Raw genomic sequence first — 12272 nt, 5'->3', positions numbered from 1 at the left:
AGGGGATTCAGCACCACTCAAAAAAACATTTGGGATACTGCAGCTGCACAATGAAACACAGAGAAATTTTAAAGCACCAGATTTAAGGCTGTTGCTCCCTGGCTGGTTTGTTTTTTCACACAGGAACTCCACCTTATCTAATGCACAGGCCATGACAGCAGGGTGAAGAAGGAGAAATTACTTTGTAATTCTTTTTCCCCTTCCCATAATAGAGTGCTTAGATATTAAAATTCTAGGGCAAAATCCTCTTTTTTCCCCTTTTTCTTCCATCTTAAGTTTATTATACTGCTATCTGAAAGTGCTGTATTTCAGTAACTTATTTCCACAAAATATCCTATTTGTATTTTAATAACTCAAGGCCTATATTATAACTCAGCACGCAGCATATGAATTGTGTCTGCTTAATCTGGAATGTTTCCAGACTAATTTTTTTCAGAATATTTGTCACTGTGCAGTACATCACAAGCACAATTCACAGTTGTTATGAGCTTCAGTTGCAGCTGTGAAAGCTTTGCATTCTTTATTTTATAGACGTCCAATTTGGAACCTTACTATTGAAATACAAGGATCACAAGTGGTTACTGTTAATAATGTTACTTATCTTGCTTCTTAAGCAAAAAGTAAAATTCAGGTCTTCAGTGGGATTTAACTACAGAAACCTTCAGATTATCATCTCCAATCCTTTATTCAGTTCAGGATACAACATCAGGCACATGCAACAAGTAAAATGTGTTCTACAGATTCCACAGACCACGCTCTTTAAATCTAAGGTGTTCCTAAAATACAAGCTGTGGTAAACAGCAAGTTTTTAATGGAAGAAAAAAAGATAATGTGTTAATGAAAATACATTCTGTCAATTCAAATAAGGAGATGTGGGTGACATTAAAAAACTCAGCCCATATATCACTTGTCACTTATGTTTCTGTTGGTATTTTAATGAAGTCTAAGATCATGAGCCTACTGTGAAGAGAATCTGGGAGAGTAACAGCTGCTCATCTCTAACAGCAATCGTGTAACTTAAGAAATGCCATTTTATTATTTTCAAGGAACAAAGGAAAGGAAAACACTCCAATGACAAGGCAGGATATCTTAAACAGAGGAAGACCCAACATTCCCACGTACAATATGCATGCTTTCCTAAAAATCAAAACCTCAGCATTTAAGTTGGCCAAAACCCATAACTTCCAAGCATTCCCTTCAAATTCTTTCACTAAATTAAAAAAAAAAAAAACACCCCCTCCCCCCCCCAAAAAACAAAAACAAAAACAAAAACCAACTGGAGCTAGAAAGAGATCAGACATAAGTGTTTCTGTATTTGCTACATTTCAGGGTAGGTCTGGTATCACCAACAGGTTAATGGATGAAAGAGCAAAGTGCTAATTAAAGCAAAAGCTTTTATTTCAAGCTATTAGTGTAAATCTGTGTAGTCAGTGTACAATTCCTTAAACCAGCAGGCTCAACTGAGTTAAAGAAAGAGCAAATCCTATCATTTTTAATGTTTCTCATGCCTAATCTAGGTACCTTTTTTATGAGTACTTCACTATTTTCCTCCCCAGAAGCAAAATAATGTCTTCTAGTGCTATTAAATGCTCATAAAAGAACTGATTTTCAAATAAAAACCTTAATATGAAAATCCTAAAATGTAACCTATTTTCCCTTTGAAATATATTCTGCCCATCAAGAAAAGTCAATTACATCAATCAAACTACAGAATTTGAAGGTAATAAAGTAATGATTCTAAGTATTTTCTTTTTCTTTTTCCCTACTAGTTACATTGTAGCCAGAAAATTTCTTTATTCTACATTAAGGAACAACTTATCCAAGCTAACTTCCCTCTGAAAAAACTGAGTTTTTATTATGATTGCATTTACAATGCTTATATAGACATTTCTTAAGCTTTTTCCAGAACAAAAACAGTTAAAATGTTTTAATTAAACCACTTTTCCTTGAGAAATGTTTCCTTTACAATGTTTTGAATATAACTCAACATTGGCTGCATCTTTCTTGACAGATGGTATTTCCTTAACAGAGAATGTCTCAAATGGTTTATGTATAACATTCTTTCTAAAATTCATTTCCTTTCTGTGTTAGAAGTTAATACACCAAGAAAAAAAAACCAACCAGGAATGTTTCATGCCATGTGGGATATAACTGTTCTAGAGTTTTGCTTTAAATTAGCCGAGTAATATTTTTGTAGAAATATTATTAACGTGGTTGAAGCTTAACATTTGCAAAATGGAAAAATACTTGCCCACAACACTGCTTCTCTCCAGATCCCACTCCAACATTAACTTCTCTTTTATGTTCTACTCCTCAGTCCCAGTCTGGTGAAATCTGACAGATCTCAGTAAGGTTCAGCTTAAGAGAGAGATGTTAACTGAGTGACTCTTTTCAAGAACAACAGACTGGTAGTTCTGTAACAAATACCTCCCAAACCAGAAAGGAAAGTTCTTATAACTTCCCTACAAAATCAATCAAACCCCTGAAATCAGCAGAAAAGCACACCATAATCTTTCTCAGGAGGAGGACAGACACTGAGGTCTCACAGAAGTAGATGCAGCTCCTAGGGGTGAGCCACTCCTCCATATTAACAACAAAACACAAGTTCTTAAGAGGGAGACTTGTATCAGCTGGAAGAAGAACTAAGGTTCCACAAGTAAAAATCTTGGGAAAATGGAATTTGCAGGAAATATCTTTGCAGGATATTCAGGCCAAAGGTATTGGGTTTGCAGCTTGTAATATACACTCCCTATAAAGGTTGTAAATGTTTGGCTAAAGGGCTGGAGGGCAACAGCAGCAAGAGCAGTCTTTAAGTGATAAAGAAATACCTGTTGATAATTTCTTTTTCTTCTCATTATGCTATAAGCATTCATTAAAATATTACTTTTCTAACACATCAAATAATTTTCTGTACAGCCAAAAAATTTTATTCTAAAATATTCTGCCGCCTGTGGAACTATATTTACAGTAATATTTTGCTACTTTCCATTTTTGGGCATCTCTTAGCCAATATGCTATTTTGTGAGACTTCTAGTAAACATTATCATCTGTGTTAATACTGTGTTCATAGAGAATATCTTGCACTGAAATCCAAAGCTGTCAGACAGTTTCCCTAAATTTGAAGGCTTGTCTATTTTATAATTATCAAGAAATGATGTATTTCTAAACTTTACAAAACCCTAAATATGTCTGTCCTAAATATGCCTTTTCCAGCTACTTTTGTCCTTCAATACACATTGAGAGATCATGGAGACTATGAATACAATCTTTCTCTCTGGTATGCAAACTCATTTTAGCTTCCTGCTCACAGCAATGCTACCTTCAGTTCTGAAGGCAAGCTGAATGCCCAGAGCCCATGATAAGAAAGCTTTGGGACATATGTGCAGCGCCAGTTTGTCTAAAAGATTTTTATGGATGCCTTCCATAAGGTTACAAAAAAAAGAAGAACTGTATTTGGCACCTCTGTTTGCCACTGACAACATATAAAATGAACAAGGACCTGAAGGAACAGGGGAATACCTGACAGCTTCCCTTTAAAAAGGGGAAGGATTTCCTACACCCATTTCAGGGGCCCCAGGCTGCTGCTGGAAGGTGAAAGTCTGCCAAGCTGCAAAGGCACAGAGAGAAGGCAGACCCTCAGAAAGCCCAGCTAACCTGTGACTGAAAGCAAAACTTTACTAAATCCTTTAAACTCTTCATATGGTTAATTCCAATTAAAAATAATTGTTATTAGTATGTTTTCAAAGAGAACTACAGGACTACTGTGTAACACATCATATTTGTTCTTCAGCAGACCAGCCTACCACAATTACTTCAACAAAACCCACGTCATTTCAGCTATTTCTCCCTTTAGACAGAATATGAATTCCTGTGCTATCAATAACCATTTTAGCAATATCCCTGTTGTGACCACTTCAGGCACATTTGCTTCTGCCTAAACTTAATTTCCATACTTCCATAACTACAGAGCCATTGTCTCAATCTTGCAGGTCAGTCATCTCTCAAGGTCCTTTGATGGCTGCTGTAATTAGAACACACACAAAAAAGTAGCTGTTTGACCTCTGACAACTTAGCAGGCATTTGTCTTTCAAAAACTATTAAGGTGGCAGACAGGATAAACATACAGCTTTTTTACCCACTGTCATAATCTAAATGAGATATGCTGTTCAATTCAAGCATTGTTTGAAAGTGTGAGGTTTTTTATTGCTTAGTGGAGTTGACACTCTTCAACATCTAACACTGCATCCAAGAGAGGTGCAAAACTAAATGCTTCTCAACATTTACCAAAAAGACCAAGATTCTTTCTTCATAGCAGGACTGAGATACAAGACGTACAATGCCTACCTTTATTGCAACACAAGTAAAAATATTCTGTGAGACAGAATAATAATTATTAAAATGTAAATTGTGGAAATTGGCATCTCAAGACAGAATAATTTATAACAAATTAATGAAGTATTCATTCTGTAATGAATGGCAGACCCATGCAAACGCTCAAAATAGCAGATAACTGTAAGGATTTCATTTCAAACTTGGTATTCAAGAGAAAATTTAAACCTGATGTTCCTAATAAAAGAACACACTTCTCTGAGTAAAACCATAATTTTGGGAGAGACACACCCTTTGTCACTTCCAATGGTTAGAAATAGATGAGTCTGCAAAACATTTATTGTAAATCATATTGAGATAAGTATTTTTTGAAGGAAACTCTAGTGCAAAATCTATCCATCTCATGGAGGCAGCACAAAATGCAGCAAAACCAATCCTTTCCTCAAACAGTCTATCACCAAAGTTTAGAAAGATCAAACATACACTACATTCCATCTTCTTAGACAGTCTGTAATTATTTAAGAGAGATTCAAACAAACCAAATACCCCCTTTCCAAGTGTGAAATGCATGCCAATTCCCAGGGCATTATCTGGGAATTCCACTATCTGATGATGAATTACACATAAATAGCTGCCTGGCAACCCATCATTTTTACTTGTCCTGAGGATAAATCTAATGACCTGGGAAAGAGATCCTAAAAGAAATTGCTAAAACTGTTTTCTTTTTAAAGGAATTCACTAGGTAAGTTGACAGATGAGCGGTGTTTTCACACTGAAGAGGGGGGGACCAGAAGAAAGCTACTGTCTGTTTAGGAGGCTGAAAGGAAATGATTAGCCTTACCTTACCAGACTACAGGCTGTCTCCATAACCTTGGCATGAGTGTATTACCTCACACTTCCTAAAATGTTGGACTCTTGAATAAACAGGATTTCCATGAGTGAGGAGTTTTAAAAAAAATGGACTGGTTCCCAACAGAAACTTAACAGGTAAGTACTTCTTATACTTGTTTTGCTCTGTGAGAAATCTTTTGCAGTTTTCCTTGGCTTTGTTAAAGAACCAAGCAATGACTTCCCTGGAGCACATGGCCCCCAGCTCCAGCTGATCCACAATCTTAAAAATTTACCCAGCAGAACCAGAAACAAGCTCCAAGTTCTGACCATAGCCTGAAAGCCCATTTGCAGCTTGGATCAGCATGTGGTCATCACTGTCTCCTGGCTTATCATACCACAAGAGTTAAAAGTTCTTTCTCAATGAGGACAAAACATGTAACTGCTTTTCAGTGAACAGACTGCTTAAGAAATTCCCACTGTACCACAAGAATTCTGAGGAAGAGTTAGTTGAGTTTATGAGAAAAAATCATTCACTGAAATTGAAAGTGCTTCACCATGTTAGTTTCTTAAAGGTAATAGCACAAGCTGCAAATATTAGAAGAAAAAAAAAAGCTTTACCAGTCATTATTAAATTTATAATGTTTTATTCTTGCTGAAGTACTATCTGCTTTTTCAAAACCAATGCTCTTTACACTCACACAAACCACAAACATGATCTTGAAAACAAATGGAATTGATCAGCTGAACAAATGCCTGATTACTGTAGGTATTAAGAACCAGAAGGATCTAGTCCTTCTAGCATCTGAGTAATAAATAAAGCATCTAAAAAAACAAAATGAGCTTTCTCACAATTCCATGTCCAAACTAGAACAGAATTTTTTGACATTATTTTCACTAGAGAAACAGTTTTTCCAAGCTAACCAGCACATCTCATATAAAAACACAAAATGGAAATCCAGAGGACTCATCATTTTCTTCCATTTCTCCTCACACTTAGGGAAAGGAATTTACTCTACCTGTGATCAGAAGAAATGGTCAATCTGAAGAGAAGTCTGCTGACAAATTGACTCCCTTGATCTCTGAACACTCTGCCAACTGGAAAACTCTCAGTATAGCCAAGACACTTTTTTTCTGCATTTGGGTATAAAAAAGTGATACAAGATTGGTAACAGTTTTCAGAGTCTTTTTACTTGAGGGTTTTTCTAGCACTTTTCTAAAAACTGTAACAAGCAAACGTTTAGCAACTCAGAAGGTTGTAATAGCCACCTGATAGAGGCAATCCAAATTCCTTCCCACTTCTGTGTGGGAATATATAAAATGCTGAATACCATCTAGCCAGAGCTGTGCACTTGCTGTACATCTGTTTACAGCTTTAATTCACCAACTGAAAATGGTAACTATACCCTGCCCAAGGACATACAAGACAACCAATGAAAACAGTAATCTCCAAAACTTCACATACTGCTTGCAGAGAAGTCTGGAAAAACAGAGGCATTTTACTGTGTTTTGATGTTGTAATTTAGCTGCTTCATGAATGGAATTTACAGTTGCTTTCTGAACAGCTACCTTTCAAATTTCAGAAATACAGCGTGAAGTGCTTTCAGTGGTATTTATTACAGAGGAACTACTAGTATCCTATTTGAGGCTGTCTATAAACAAATTGTAAAAACAGTTCAAAAACATTAATCAGCTTAAAAACATTAATTTCTGCATACATTTTTCTATGTAAGTTAAATCCCATTAGGAGAACATACTTTTTAAAATATGGCTTGAACTAATTTTAAAGATGGTTGGAAAAGTTTGGCCTACACTGATTAGAGTCTATACTTAAATGAAAGGAAAATTTAACCACAAAAACTGTGCTCATTTTAGAAAAACAAGCATATCACTGCCAAAGTGCAGTCCTAAGTTTAGATGGCTGTCTGACTAAAACATTATAATTATGAGAAACTAAAATGGATTTCTAAATGTTTCAAGATGAAACAGCCATTGGGTAATTTGCAAGATATGCAATTATCTTCTGAATTCAAACACAATGCTAATACCCCATCTGAACAAATGCAGACTGTTTGTGTGAAGACTGAGGAAATCAATGTTAAACATCAATACCAACACTAGATAGGAGTAACCATAATGAAATCTAAGAGCAGAATTACCAAGTGATGTGGAATTAATTACTTCAAGAATTTTCTCCGAGGAGAGGGGAAAAAAAAGGCTTGGAATCTCTCTCTGTTGCCTCTGTCTCTCCAAGAGCTGCTCAAGCTGAACAGAGGGTCCTCAGCCATTTTATCCTCACTAAAACTGCATCAGGAGGCATTTCACCCAAGCTCTCATGTGTAGCAAGTCAGCAACATTTTTACCTTCCAACACCAGAGAGGGTCTTCAAATAGATTCAAAGGGTCATAGAACATATATTCTGCTACTTCAAAAAATTAACATTTATATCTTCATGGGATCATTACCATACTTGACCATGCAAAAGTTAAAAGGAAACAAAAATTAAACATAATCACACGCTCACCCCAGATCTGTTTGTCCATTTCATGTATAACCATTGTAAATTCCAGTTACTTTGCAAAGTAAGTTAAATCTTGATCTGCAACAATCATGAACAGTTTGATGCAATTAGCAGGATTGCAAGAAATTCAAAGTAACTCCATTCTTGTTTAAAAATCATGATGGCATGTACTTGTCAGTACCTGCACTACCTTCTATTGTCTGGCTTTGATTTAGTAAGAAAAATTAATGACTTGGTTGTGTTCTATTTCTGGGTGTCCTTTGAAAGCCTGAGTGTTCAGTTATCTTTTGACTCTTCTGACTGCAGCCCAGTCTGTTGTTTCACTGATTTGGTGAAAGGAGTACAAAACAATCTGTCATTTATAGATAAAAACACACAGGAACTGTGAGAAGCATGTCTGGGGACACAGCAGTTCACAGGACCACCATCATTCCAAGAGTAATTTTATAAAGGAACACAGAAACTTTTCAGTAAAAATTAATTCTCTTTCTACCAGCAGTGTGAGTTCATCCACATAACTGCTTCATACAGACTCATGAGGCACTCTTCATTTAGCCTTCATGGCACCTCTGGAGCTGCCACCAAAGGAGAAGAGCAAATAGAGATCAATTTCTCTCAACAGTAAGAGATGCTGGATGCCTTAAAAATAATAAAACCATCGTAAGCTCAATGAAAAAGCGCCTGAGATTAAGAAACGTCTTTCAGAAACGCTGGAATGAAAGCAATACCTGCTCCCTTGACACCTAAAATAACATCAACAGCAGGTTTTACACCAAAGCATGCCTGAAACAAGCTCCTCAAGACTCAGGGGAGTTTTAGTATCACACATGCAAAATCTTGGAAAAGCAGGGTGAAAAAAAGCAGTTCTGTTCCTAAGGGGAAAACACCTTAAGCCTATTATCAGATTAAAGGCAAATTAATTTCCTCAAACTCATGAAAGGATAGCATGCAAAGCTACTAATTTTGCATTGGCAAGTAAAGACTCTCCCAGTTTTTAACCCCTAAGCATTCAAAAACTCTAATACAAACAAATGTAATTAGGTAAATTAAATTTATTGTACCAAAATAAGGTCAAGTTCACAACTAGCTCACCTAAGAGAAAAAAATTAGGAAAACGAAGAGATATTTTGGGTATGTTTGAAGAATTCTGCTATCATAGCTCTATCATATCTCACTGTGCCATGCTATAGCAAAAAATTGGACAATTCACAATGCAGAATTGTCTCTCAGGAGCAATTTACTTGTTAGGCCAAGGCAACAAACAGTAAAATCAAACTGTGAGCTTTTGCCCACAGTCAGCAGGGACCTGTTCCAAAAATTCAACTCTCCAAAGGTTCCATCTCCCCCTCTCTTAGCCCTGAGCGCTGCCCAAGCACCACGCACACAACACAAACAAGCCAGCTCTCCTCAGGCCCGTGCCAAGAAAACATTGAACCAGACTGTGGAGCTCAGTGCCTCGTGTCTGTGTGCCCCCAGAAACAAGGGAACAAGGAAGGGACAGGCTTGAGCAAGGCTGTAAGTGGAGAAGAGGAGAATGAAATAAGGAAAGAAGGACAAAGGAAAACACAATTATTTGTAAATATATAATGATGAGGTAGGAAGAAAGCATACATTGAGACAAAGACTCTGCACATCCCAAGAAGATGAAAGAAGCAGCCAACAAAAGTTAAAAAAAAAATAAAAGTGTTTTGGCAAAGCAGAGTTGGGAGGAGTAAGGGGTACCAGCACACTGAAGGATGGGACAAGTAAGAGGAAAGAAAAGACATACGTGAGACTGTCCAAACAAAAATTAGGAGAAATAAACTCTATGGGGAAAACTCTTGGACAGAATCAGGTAGAAAGCCAGCAGAAGGACAAGAGGATTTGCACCTATGGCAGTTCACATTAAGAACCTAGGGATTAAAAATCTGGCTTTACTAAAAATAGCTGGTGAAGGAATAGAGACTCTGAAGGAACAGATGAAACACATGAGAGTTTCCCACGTGAGCAACTGGAGAAAGGTTCATGCGATCCAGCAAATCCTATCACTGCTAAAACCCCAAGTGGGTGTGAAGATGACACATTATTCCATTCCCAATATTCCTTCCAGATTGCTTTTGTGGGCAGGGCAGGGGCAGACAAAGCCAAGAGGGCAAAACTCATTGAGACTGAGGAGCTGGGCCATGCCAGAATCAAAGTTTCCCTGCACAATCTCAGTCTAACTTTCATAGTAGGGTACAAAATTATCTTTCCTTCAAGATTCTGCCTCACTGAGTACATATGGTGAACCATGTGAGGTATAAATGAATGTTTGTAAGTGACTTCCCTCTTTCAGCACAGAAACACTTTGGCAAGCAGTGAATGGAGAAAAAACCCTTGGAAGATGAGAAAGTTCCTTCACAGGCTTATACTCTCTTCAGTCTTACCACATATTCCCTACACATGGCTGACTTTTCTTTTTTTAAAACTGAAACTTTTCAGAAGTTTGAGGTGTAGTTCTGATTTTCTGAATGACCACTTTGAGATTTGGTTTCTCGAGGTACAGTTTCACATTATGGTTGACTCACAGCTGGGTTACATTAGCACAGAGGGAGAAACAGCTTTCATTCATATCAGAGCAAGCACTCACTGGAATAACTTCCATCCCCATAAAACTCTTAGATCAACTGTCCCTGAAGTCATCCAGCCACTAAATCCACTACAAAGAGACCAACAAGAACCCATGGCCAGGCATGGAAAGGAGTGAGACCACACTCTTCAGCTGCAGCCCACACACTGACCAAACTGAATTCACACTGGTAAAGGCTACCTTGACGTGCTGAGGTACAGCTTCCACTGCAGCTCTGCATTCAGACTATGAGCTAACACTGTAAAACATGACTGCAAAGTAAACCAATTCATTTTAGCTTTCTGTGTTCAATTTAAGACATATTGTGGCTTTTTTTTTTAAATCCTAGCTTCCCCATTTGTTAAGTGAGAAGCAGAATGGAGGGGAACCCATCTATTAATCTCTGTTTTACGGTGTTAGAATAAGCTCATGCTTGAGAAACATTAGAAGGTTACCATGCTATCTACAACTGAAATGTCCAAAAGCAGTGGCTGAGTTGTTGGACAGAACACCCAGGTGCTATGAAGTGAGAGAGATACGGTGATATTTTTAATCAGTAAGTAAAACACACTACCCATTAGTGTAGCCCACTCCACACACCAACAAAAGTAGAGATTAAAGAAGCCCAGTGACCAAGAACTACATTGCAATGAATGCACACAAGCACCGGTGTGAAGCTGGACGCCCAGTCTAAAACTCCAGCGTTTATTTTTAGTGTGCAGCTTCTGGCAGCCACAGCTATGTGCTGAAGAGCCCGGTTGTGCAAAGCCTTGTTGCAGCACTCGCCCTGCATTCACTGCACAAGAGACCATTCAGGTCAAAGTTTAGCTTTGCCAGAGGGCACATCCAGCCCAGGCGGCAGCAGGCGCGCCAATACTAACGGGAAAAGTGACAACAAGACACAATAACCAAAGAAAACCACCCCGTTACAGCTGGAAAAAACCCTGACTGGCTTCTGTGTATGTACAAGCCAAAACAAGACACTCAGTTTGTTCCCCAGAAGGAAAGACGCTAAGGATGAGATTATAACAACAGGCCTCCGGTTATTTATTCCTCCAGGTGCAACAAAAGCAGCAGCACTGAAACCGAGCTTTCGGGTACCGTACACGTCTCACACACACGGAACGCCTCCGCAGACAAGCTCAAGCGCTCTCCTCCATCGCCGCGGCTCCCGGCCGTCCTACAGCGCGGCGACCATGCCTGGGGACAAACGGGAGGCGGCTGAGAGAGAGCCCGGCGGGCGACAACCACCCGGCGAGGCCAGGGGAGCTGCGGAACCTCGGAGCCCCGGCGGCCCCTCCCTCACCTGGGACAGGGCAGCGCCGCGGCGGGAGGAGCTCACGGAGCCGCCGCGCCGCCGCCGCCGCCGCCCGTGGGCGCCAGGGCCGCCGCCATCTTCCCGCGGCCTCTGACCCCGCTCACTTCCGGTCACGGCGGTCACGCCGTTGCCATGGCAGCGCTGGCGGCCGGGCCCCCTTAAAGGGACCGCGCGGGACGGGGCTCGGGGCCTGCGGAGGGAAAGCGGGCGGCTCAATGTGGGCATGAGCCCCAAAGGGACAGCGGCTCCTCCGCCCCTCAGCGCGGCACCGAGGGGAAATCCGTACTCCTGCTTAGCTCCGGAATTCGTCTTAAAATAGCCTATGCGGTGGGAGAGTAGTGGAAAACGACCGTGGCGTGTTTTCCACTGCTGTGAGGAGATGGTTTAACTTAACTTTCCCCTTAACTTTCCCCGAAACAAGCCGTATTTTCAGTTTTTATTACTCCGCCCTTTGCCACCACTCACTGTTGATGGAGTTAACCTCTTTATACTCTTTCCACATGTATGTTTTTATAAGGTAAACAAAGCTGGTGAAACCCCCAGTCTGAGAAGGGAAACTCCAGGAGGTTTTAAATAAAGTTTTATGTTTCTGTGAAACCAAAGTGAGTCCGTGCCCGGCTGACAAGAGCTGCTGGATGGGGACCAGAGTAACCTGGGCTCTCTTTCTGATTCCACATCAATTCCATGTC

General features: G+C 39.5%; 1 protein-coding gene across 3 annotated transcripts in view; it reads right to left on the bottom strand.

Moving 5' to 3' along the window:
• Positions 1 to 11648, bottom strand: part of LCLAT1 (lysocardiolipin acyltransferase 1) — a 112076-nt gene extending 100428 nt beyond the window's left edge. Inside the window, exons 1-2 of one of the 3 annotated variants that reach the window (XM_058021440.1) lie at positions 11572 to 11633; positions 11372 to 11465 (exon numbers count right to left, since the gene is read on the bottom strand). The gene's annotated coding sequence lies outside the window, so the exon portion shown is untranslated. Of the gene's footprint in view, positions 1 to 11371; positions 11502 to 11571 lie in introns of those variants that run through there. The other 2 variants (XM_058021442.1, XM_058021441.1) reach the window with 2 other exon arrangements.
• Positions 11649 to 12272: the final 624 nt, after the last annotated feature.

The sequence above is a fragment of the Melospiza georgiana genome, chromosome 3 (assembly GCF_028018845.1).
Source record: "Melospiza georgiana isolate bMelGeo1 chromosome 3, bMelGeo1.pri, whole genome shotgun sequence".
NCBI classification, from domain to species: domain Eukaryota; kingdom Metazoa; phylum Chordata; class Aves; order Passeriformes; family Passerellidae; genus Melospiza; species Melospiza georgiana.
This window is presented reverse-complemented; position numbering and strand designations above follow the sequence as displayed.